A 9,989-nucleotide genomic window follows, 5' to 3' on the forward strand; every position below is an offset into this window, starting at 1 on the left:
TCCTTAAGACTAGAGCATCTTGATGCGTTCCATTTCATCATTTTCATGTAAATGAGCTGCCTAACAGCAACCTCCAAAGGTAGCAAAGGAGCTTGATCTCGGAGAGTGCGTTAACATAATCTGACCAGTTTCTAAGTAATCCCTGTGGCTGCCAAGTGGGGAGGAATTAGAGAGGATTAATAGGAGGATTGGGACTTCCTTAATCACGATGTCTGTGTGATAATTGTGCAGACACACTATGGGATGCCCACATTGGGAGAATGCATTTTGGGGTTGATTTTAGGGTTTGTTGGATTGTTTCTATTTTGATTGTTTGAGACAGGATTTCTCTGGCTGTGCTGGGATCACCATGCCTCGCCCTCTAGATTATTCTTAAAGTCATATAGATGTAGAAAAACAAAAAAAAGACGTGGGGACTGAGATTTGAAGCACCCTGTTCAGATGTCATCAAGATGATGGGGATCCAGCTAAGCAGACTTAGGAGGATGCACCGTTCAGAGGCAGAAAAATGGGAAAGGGAACACGTTCTGGACACAAGAAGGGAATGTCTCAAGGATGAAAGACCAACAGAGTCACATGCTGCTGTTTACTCAAAGGACCGGAAATGGCAGAAGCACTTGGCAATATGCAAGTAACCAATCCCAGCACTCAGGAGGCAAAGGCAGGTGGATCTCTGGGCCAGCCTGGTCTACAGAGTGAGTTCTAGGATAGCCAGGGCCACACAAAGAGACCCTGTCTCGAAAAACCAAAAACAAAACAATATGGATAGCTCCTGCAGAGAAGTGGGTCAAGGTCTGGATAGAAACAATAGAAAATGAGAAAGAAGGAGACACGGTGATTATCACAGCCCTCTCAGGGCAGGCTCCACACCCAGGAGTAGCTGGACAACGCAAAACTAACACAATGCATTTTTGTAGACTTTTGTCTCATTTTGATTTGTTTGGGTATTTTTTTTGTCTCACTGGTGTTCTTGTTTATTTTAATGTGTGTGTGTGTGTGTGTGTTTCTTGATTTTGTTTTTGTGTTTGTTTTAAAGAGCAAGCAGGAACATAAAGCTGAGTGAACAGAGAGGTAGAAAAAATCTGATAGGATTAACAGGGTGGAAAAACATGATCAAAAGTATATTGTATTTGGAAAGAAAGTTTAAATAATAAAAAAAAATAAGTAAAGCCAGGTGAGAAGTAGTGGGGCAGCTGTCAAGCTGTTAAGGGTGATAGGACTAGAGACAATGAAGACGGCTGTAGGACAGTCAGTAGGATTTGCTAAGGTACCAGTGCAGTGTTGACGGTGGAAAAAGGATTACAGGCTTGGGGCCTGAAAGGCAGAGGGAGGGGGCTACTGTGCACAGAGATGGGGCAGAGAGGGCAGAGCGGACATCCAGCTGGTTCCTGTTTCTAGTCTCATCCTGTACCCAGTGAGACTCTGTGTCCAGTTCTTTTTTTCCCCTCAGACCTTTTTTCTTTAAAAAATAGATGCATGCATACATACATACGTACATACACACATACATATATATTATTATTTAGGAATTTCACATCATGTACCCTGTCACATCATTTCCCAGTCCTTCCATGTAGCCCGTCTCCCCATTATGACCTCCTCCCCTCACCCCAAAAAAGCGAGTCTAATTTGTGTTATTTAAACACTCGGTGGAGCACGGTGAGACTCTCAGCGGCCTGCCCCTCCTTCTCCTCTCCATCCCCCTCCAGAAGCCATCAACTGTGGAGAGCTACACTTCAGCATCCTCGTCACACTTCCGGAGAGTTCTCTTCCACGGCTTCCTGTTTAGGCTGGGACCCTTTTGTGGGGTGGGGGTGGAGGGAGGAGTGTCACAGGTGCCTTCCATGCCCCTCCCTCTTGCCTGTGCATCTTCAATCATCGATAGCACCTAAAGGAGCTTCCTTGCTCCTTACCGTCACCGGGATGTTTTCCGGCATAGACCCCAGCTGCAGTAGGACCATAGGCCCAGACAAGGCCCTCAGAGGCAGCCTGGGCCATGGACATCAACTTGTCCTCAGGCGCCAGTGCAGGCCGCTCACATCAACACGGCCCCCGGAGGCAGCCGGGCCCATGGAAATCCACATGGCTTCTGGCTGCAGCACAGACCATAAGCATCCTCACGGCCCTTCGTGGCAACATGGGTCACAGACATCTACACAGGCATCAGCGTGGCCTCCGGTGGCAGCTCAGGTCCCTCTGCCATCGTGTTTCCAGTTCAGCCTCTCCCCACACCACAGGAACTGCTCCGCGCCTCTTTCTCACCCATCTCCCTACCACACACTTGTTTATCGTAATGGTACCCTCCCGCCTGCATCTCGAGGGGGCAGGTGCTCCCCTCCCCCCATTGCCTCCCCGGGAGTCGGAGAGAAAGCCTGGGATCTTCCCAGACTTGCTGTCCTTCCCATATCCGGGTCTTAAGAGAATGTGCCATGCTCCCCTGCTGCCTCACCAGCACGCCTTTAATCCCAGCACTCGGGAGGCAGAGGCAGGAGGATCTCTGCGAGTTTGAGGCCAGCCTGGGCTACAGAGTGGGTTCCAGGACAGCCAGGGCTTACACAGAAAAACCCTGTCTTGAAAAACAAAACAAAACAAAAAACAAACAAGGAAAGAAAAAAAAAATGCTATTTTTTTTGTATTTGGAAAGCATAGAAAATAATGCGTGTTCAACAGAGTTCATCAGATAGCATCCCTTGTTCATTCCTCCCTCAGAAACCGTGATTGTGAATATTCTCCATCAGCTCGATTGCATTTGGAATCGCCTAGGAGAACCATTTCTGGGCCTGTCCTTGAGGACATTTGCAGAGAAATCTAAGTGAAGAGGGAGAGCCCACCCTGCCTGTTGGCATGGGGTGAGGGCTTAGGCCGAATCCAAAAGGAAGGAAGCCAGATGGGTGCCAGTGTGTGCCTGCTTCTGCTTCTTGGCTGTGGGTTCAACATACACAGTTGTTTCAAGCTCCTGCCGCCCGTGCCACTTCCACCAGGGTGGGTCAAAGTAAACGCTCTTCCTTTTACTTGCTTCTTGTTAGGGATTTGGTCACAACAACAACAAAAGGAAAAAAAAGAAAAGAAAAGAAAAGAAAAGAAAACTAAATCAAACAAACCACACACACACATATGTAAATGTATAGGTACATACATACATGCATATACACATACATACACAAGCACCTACATCTTTCCGTTCATCCACTTCTACATTCATTGTTTGACTGACAAATGATCATTTTCAGTTGCTCAGTTAGTCCTTCTTAAGGCTTACATGGGGCATGCCCGAGTTTCTGCTTTCTGGCTGAAATAAAACAGAGTGATTTTTCTTCCTGCTTTCCTTTTTTCTCGCTAACTTTCCTTCCTCTGCACGAAGCAATGAGTTTGATTTATTGCTTGCCTGGGCACACTACCTTGGGTGCCACCTTGAAACAACGACAAAGTGTGTCATAACCATCTTCAACTACAAGGTCATTGCCTGGAGAGAGAGCTCTGTCAGTGAGCATTTCCACATAAGCCTGACACCTGAGCTCAATCTCCAGAAGAGCCAGGCACAGAAGCAAAGTCAAGGACCCCTTCCTGGCCAGGCAGTCTGAGCCAATGAGCATACAGTTAAATAAGAGTCTCTGCCTTTAACATTAGGTGGAGAGAGACTGAGGAAAACACCCAACAATGACCTCTGGCTTACACACACACACACACACACACAGATATGTACACACATGTACACAAAAACTTCAAAGACGGGTACTTATACCGTATGTTTGTGGGTCTGTGGGTGTCTTAGAGTTTTATTGCTGTGAATACACACTATGACCAAGGCAACTTTTTTAAAGGACAACAGTAATAGGGTCTGGCTTACAGTTTCAGAGGTTGAGTCCATTATCATCATGGTGGGAAGCATGACAGCATCCAGGCAGACATGGCACTGGAGAGCTCTACATCTTGATCCGCAGTCAGCAGAAGGAAACCGGCACACTAGGCCTAGCATGAGCATCTGAGTCTGCAAAGCCCACCCCTCAGTGACACACTTCCTCCAACAAGGCCACACTCCTCATAGTGCCACTCACTGTGGGCCAAGCATTCGAATACATGAGTCTATGGGGGCCCTTCCTATGTGGGCATGTTTGAATTTGAGCCAATACACTTATCAAAGTGTTCTTTGATCAGAGTAGAGTCACACACACACACAGACAGAGACAGAGAGAGAGCGAACTATGTGCATTTATCAGCATTTTACCTCCATTTATCTTAGGTCTCAGTTGGATGGGTACCTAACTCCCTTAGAACTCTTTCCAGAGAATTTGAAATCAAACCAGACAAGACCATCTCTCTGTGGCATGTGATCTTGGGACCTCTGCATGAAGGTTGGGGCGGGGGGGGAGAACCTAAGAAACCTGTTCTTGGAATTTCTTGTAGCAAAGCAGCTAAAGGGAAACACATCTCTCTTGACTTCCTCCAGGGAGTTTCCTAGGCTCTGGCCTCTTATCTTAGGTCGGATTTGTGTCTATCCTGAGCTCTGTGAACCAGGACTATGTCCTTGGAGTATGTCCCACCCACCCTTCCTGCCTGAGCTGACTTGAGTGGGTTTCAACTACCTACTGTCAAGGCAGACTAAGATCAAAGATGTGTGTTCCATTGATCAGGAGGGCAATCAAACTTCCTGTGGAGAGTTAAAGCCATCCCTTATTCTCTGCTGACATGGGCCTAAGACGAAGACTGACAGCTGTCATCTCAGCTTTCCCTGGGAGCAAGCGCATCCTCAAGGCTCTGGACCTCTCATGTGACCTCAGCATCTGGCTGTTCCACCTCACAGAGAAAAGCCACATGAGGCCAGAGGCCTGCTTTAACAGCACTTCCATTTCCTTTCTTCATTAAAACTGTAGAAAGGGAGGGAGGCTGGTAGAAGAGGATGATGATGAAAGGAAGGAAAGGGCTAAAGTTCTCTAAGCCCCGAGGTTATGGACAAGGCAGCTTAGAATCCACCATTAACTAACATGAAAGGCATAAGGATCAAACTTGCAGATTAAATGTTAAGTATAATCCCCCATATTGGACGTTCTAATGATGCTGAATACTTGCAGATACATGTGGCCTTTCTTAGAGTCTTTCTATAACTGTAATCTGAACACAGAAGAAGAGCCCAAGGGGCAAATATTCCTGAAGTTAAGGAAGAGCTGGAAATAAAACCCAGGGACTTACTGCGTGCTGCCAATAATAACTCTAGGGTCCTTTGGAGTCTATTTTTGGTTTTTATTGGAAGATTTTTCTTTTGTGGGTATTTCCTTCTCAAATACTAAACAGGAGAGGAGATGCACATAATCTGAAAATGGCATACAGATGGCCGGCAAATACAAATAACACTTTAAATGGAAGTGCAGTTCTGCTGAAGGAAGAGCCTTGGACAGGAAGCCGGCAACCAGGCTCCCAGCTCTAACCCTGCCGCTAATAAGCTGCTTGGATTTTTGGATAAATACTTTGATTGACTTCTCTGGACCACAGCTCCTGGTCTGTAAAATGAAAGCATTGTTACAAACAACATCTCCCCCAGTTGCAAAATTCTATGAGAGCTTAAAGTTTTAAAAGTGAGTTAAATTAATCAAAATGATGGCTATAACATGTAATACTGAAATTGCTCAAATATTATATATAATGCAATTTTAGAAAGCCAAAATGGTCACAGAAAAATATATTTCATTAAAGATAGATAGAACAATAGAAGGAGCTTTGTTTCTGGCCTTAAAAAAAAAACCTGGGGAACATAGTAAGAATAAAGATAAGGGAATTATAAAAGACAAGCAGAATTAATCATTATATGAATTTAATCAGGAGAAGATTAAAAAAATCAAGAGGCTCAATATTGCAGGCAGCATCCATAATCATAAGCTTTTTAACCGTGTACACAAGACATCAAACACATCACATAGGAGAAAAAAGGGTTCAGAGTACAAAAGGCAAAAAGAAAGGGAGGTTTTGAAAAAAAAAGGTCTCATTACTCACAAAGGGAACCAGTGGTAAACAGCCAAACGAAGAGTCTTGTGTTGGGAAGCAGTTGACATTCGGGAGGCAGAATTAAAGGCATTCCCGCTAAGCAAGGTGCCAAGCTCAGATGTTCCTGTCTCAAGAGTGCTCAACATGCAAACAGCAACAAAGGTAAAGCTTGCAGAAGAAGTTATGATGTAAGACGGTAACAGGGAAAGGAGACAGATACAATGTAAAGAAACATTCCATAAGAGAAGCAGCACATTTATTGTGAGGATGAAAAAACAAAACAAACAAACAACAATAAAGGAACCAACAGATGGTGAAACATTGGAGAGAGGCTGTAGAAAATGGACAGAAAGGAAGCCGTGGGAATGTTTGTGGAACCTTCTGGAAGCATTATTTGTTCCCATTTTTAGATATGAGCTACTCGAATTATCCCAAATTCCGTGTCCTTCCAGATGTCACTGCTATAGTTATGGAAGTGGACATTTTGCACACAATGATTTGGGACAAGGAGAGGGGAAAGCAAGAACTACTTGCAAATTACTCCATGGGAAATTATTTCCAAAGACTGAGCCAGAAACTAGAACAGATCTGACATCAGAGCCAATCCAAGATCCAGGAAGGAGAAGGAAGGTGGGTTCATCAGTAATTCTAGGGTAGTACTCAGCTCAGAAGCCTCTCAACACCAGGAAGAGGAGTTAGGAAAGAGGACGGAAAAAGAAAGGAGAGGTAAGAAAGAGAATTCTGAGATGAATCACTATGGCATTAGCTTTCCCTTCCTTAGCAAAATCCTTTTCTTGGCATCCATGATCCTGTGGTCCTGGCCTTGTGTCCTTACCACCATCCCCCGAGTATGCTCCCCTTAGCCCGTGCTTGCAATCAAGCGGTGTGCCCTTTCATGACTTGGCCCCGGGGATCTACACCAGGCCAGCCACAATAATGACCTTGCCCTTTACTCTGGCCTGTTTGTGCTTCTCATTCAAGCCTCGGTTTACAGCTCATCACAGAATAATGACCTTTCCTGATGTCACAGTTACTTTTCTATTGCTGTAATAAAACATCGTGACAAATGGCAACTTACGGAAGGAAGGAAGGAAACTTATATTTGGGCTTACAGCTCCAGAGGGTTAGGTTCCACAGTGACAGAGACCGCACGGCAGCAGGCAGCTGCAACCGTAAGCTGAATGAATGCTGAGGGCTCCCATCTTAAGTAGCAAGCAGGAGGCAGAGATGGAAACTAGCGGTGGCAGGAGTCTTTAAACTTTCAGGCCCACCCCTAGGGATGCTCTTCCTCCAGCAAGGCCACATCCCCCCCAAACTATCCAAACAGAGCTACCAACAAGGGACCAAGTATTCAAATGCCCAAGACTGTGGGGCACATCCTGTTCAAATCGCCACACTTGTCTACAGTGGCCACTGCCTGTTGTTTGCCTTCTACCCATTGCCAGCCTGGATCCCCCTCTTCAGGCTTACACATGCAGGCTTCAGCATTGCCCCTTCCTGGAATATGATGTCCCTGAGATAGCTGTCATTCTTCACACAACGCCCTATCTCCTCATTCGTGGATAAACACAATTGTCTCCTTATTGTCTCCTGAAGCATCATCCGGCCCCTTTCTCTGGTCCTTTCTACACACGGTTTCCAAATGGTTCTACAATGGTTTGCTATAATTCTCTCTTCGGTGGCTTTGTTCATGCCTTCTGTTCAGAGATCACCACGGACTTGTCTATAGATGAGCCGCCTGAGTTTAATATTTGCTGCAGTGAGGAAGGATGCCATGGAGAATCCCGGGTTGTCTCAGTCAAAGAGAGAGAAAACCTGTTGCCTGGTTTGCCTTTGTTCAGGTTATTTTAGGGAGAGCCTAAAGAACTGAGCTATACTCCAGACTAGACGCTGTCACAAACCAGGAGCTTCTGTGATATTTGTCATCCACAGGGAGAAAAAAAGGTCAGAGCAAAGCCCAGGTTCTTTTTCCTTTCTTTTCTTTTTTTTTTCCAAGACAGGGTTTCTCTGTGTAGCCCTGGCTGTCCTAGACTCACTTTGTAGACCATGCTGGCCTCGAACTCACAGAGCTCTTCCTGTCTCTGCCTACCTGAGTTCTGGGATTACACTGAACCAGGATTCAAAGATCAAGTTCTAGTTCAAGTACTGTACTTGGCTTGTAAAGAAGGTGTTTGGTGAGTGGTAGAATAACTTTGTTTCTACCTAGCATTGTGAAATGACCTCAGTTTTTCACATTTTATTATTGTCCTAGAGTGTCTTATCTGACCAGGGTTCTGTGAGATGGTTTATGTGTAACAAAAGAGTGGTCTGTCTCCCTGTCTGCCCAGGCAGGGGCTGGTTTTCCCCAACCCCCATTTCTCTTCTTTCTTATTTCTCCCATTTTGGTCAGGCCACTGGACATCAATCAGAACATACATATTTTTTTCTGCTCTCAAGATGCTATTGATCTATTATTTTTTTTTTTTTTAGTTATGCTTGTGTGTTTTTTTGTTGATGCTGTTGTTTTAAGATCTTTCTCTATTGCCCCAGGCTGGCATGGATGTCATGGTTCTTCTGTCTCTGTCTCCCAAATGAAAAAAAAAAAAAATTAGCTAAGGTGCTAGTGATTAATGTGGGAAAAGCATCCTCCCTGCAGCCTGTGCTGGATCCAACACTTATCTTCCCTTGTCCTCCTGTTGTGATAACAGTTGTTGAAGCCCTGACATGACAATGGCTGAGGAGAAGCATTTAAGATTGGTTAGGACACATCAGCTCCCTCCAATGTAGACAATTATCGGGACAGAGTGGCGGTTCGTCCTTACAACAGAGCTCAAAGCCATCAGTTTAGGCTTTGAAACCCAGGCAGCAAAACCATGTCCCATAATCCGCCTCAGAGAGACAGACGGCTTTTTCTTTTAGCATTGTTATGGGCTCAGTGTGCTCTAGTGCTCAGGAGGGCAATGGGAGTGCTTGCTACAACCCACGTGTCCTGCTTGCTTTCTTAAGAAAACAAAATCAAGGACTGTACAAGTACCAGTGACAACCGTAGCCAATGAATTTAGACTGGTTCTTTGGGCTTGCAGAGACTGTCACTTGAGACTTCTGTTAAAATCCAACTGGTTTCGCCTCAGCCTCCTTGCTGCTCTATTCCTATGGTGAAACTACAGTCGACAGACTCTGTCTGAAGAAGGAATTCCTCCTCACATTCTCCCAGTGGATTCTAACTGACCTTCCTTGTGAGCGGGGCGGGGAACCTCTGGATAATCTGGATGAGGGAGGAAGTGTGGAAGAATGGCTGCTCAGACACTGGATATCCTAATAATTGCTCCAAAATACACAGGCTCCATGAGCATGTGATGGAGATGAGGTAAAAGCCAGTATCCTACAGCTGGACAGGAGCCACAAGCAGAATCCCACAGGTCTGCGGGCTAAGGTACCTGTGGAAGCAACACACTGTCAGTCAGGGAGCCCTGCCCACGTCTTCTTCCTGACCAAACAAGGTGGGCTGGTCAAACTGTCAGCGGAATTAGTAGTTTCAATTAATGACTTGAAGGAGACTTGAGTGCCAGAAAGGGTTTCTTAAAGAAAAATGTCCTTTTGAAGTATTTAAAAGAACAAATTTTGTCTGCTTGTTGGTTTTTGTCATTCTTTTTTTGGTTGTTTGGTTGGTTTTTGTTGTTGTTTTTTGAGACAGGGTTTCCCTGTGTAGCCCTGGCTGTCCTGGACTCATGCCGTAGACCAGACTGGCCTTCCAAGTGCTGGGATTAAAGGAATTCACCACCTCCACCCTGCTGTTTCTATCATTCTTACCGGCATCAATTAAGGGGTTACAGGTTCACAGACCCACTGCTGTCGGAGCAACACAGCTGAAGTCTGGGAAAAACACCGAAGAGAGCTTTGTTTTGCTTTAGACACAGAGATCAGGAGTATCTAAAAAAAGAGGATGAAGAGAAAAGAGACTTCTATCTTGTATTAAGAGGTCTCAGTATTGCTGGGATGTAGTGGTGTATATCTTTAATCCCAGCACTTGAGAG

This window comes from Meriones unguiculatus, chromosome 16, assembly GCF_030254825.1.
Source record: "Meriones unguiculatus strain TT.TT164.6M chromosome 16, Bangor_MerUng_6.1, whole genome shotgun sequence".
In the NCBI taxonomy this organism is placed as follows: Eukaryota; Metazoa; Chordata; class Mammalia; order Rodentia; family Muridae; genus Meriones; species Meriones unguiculatus.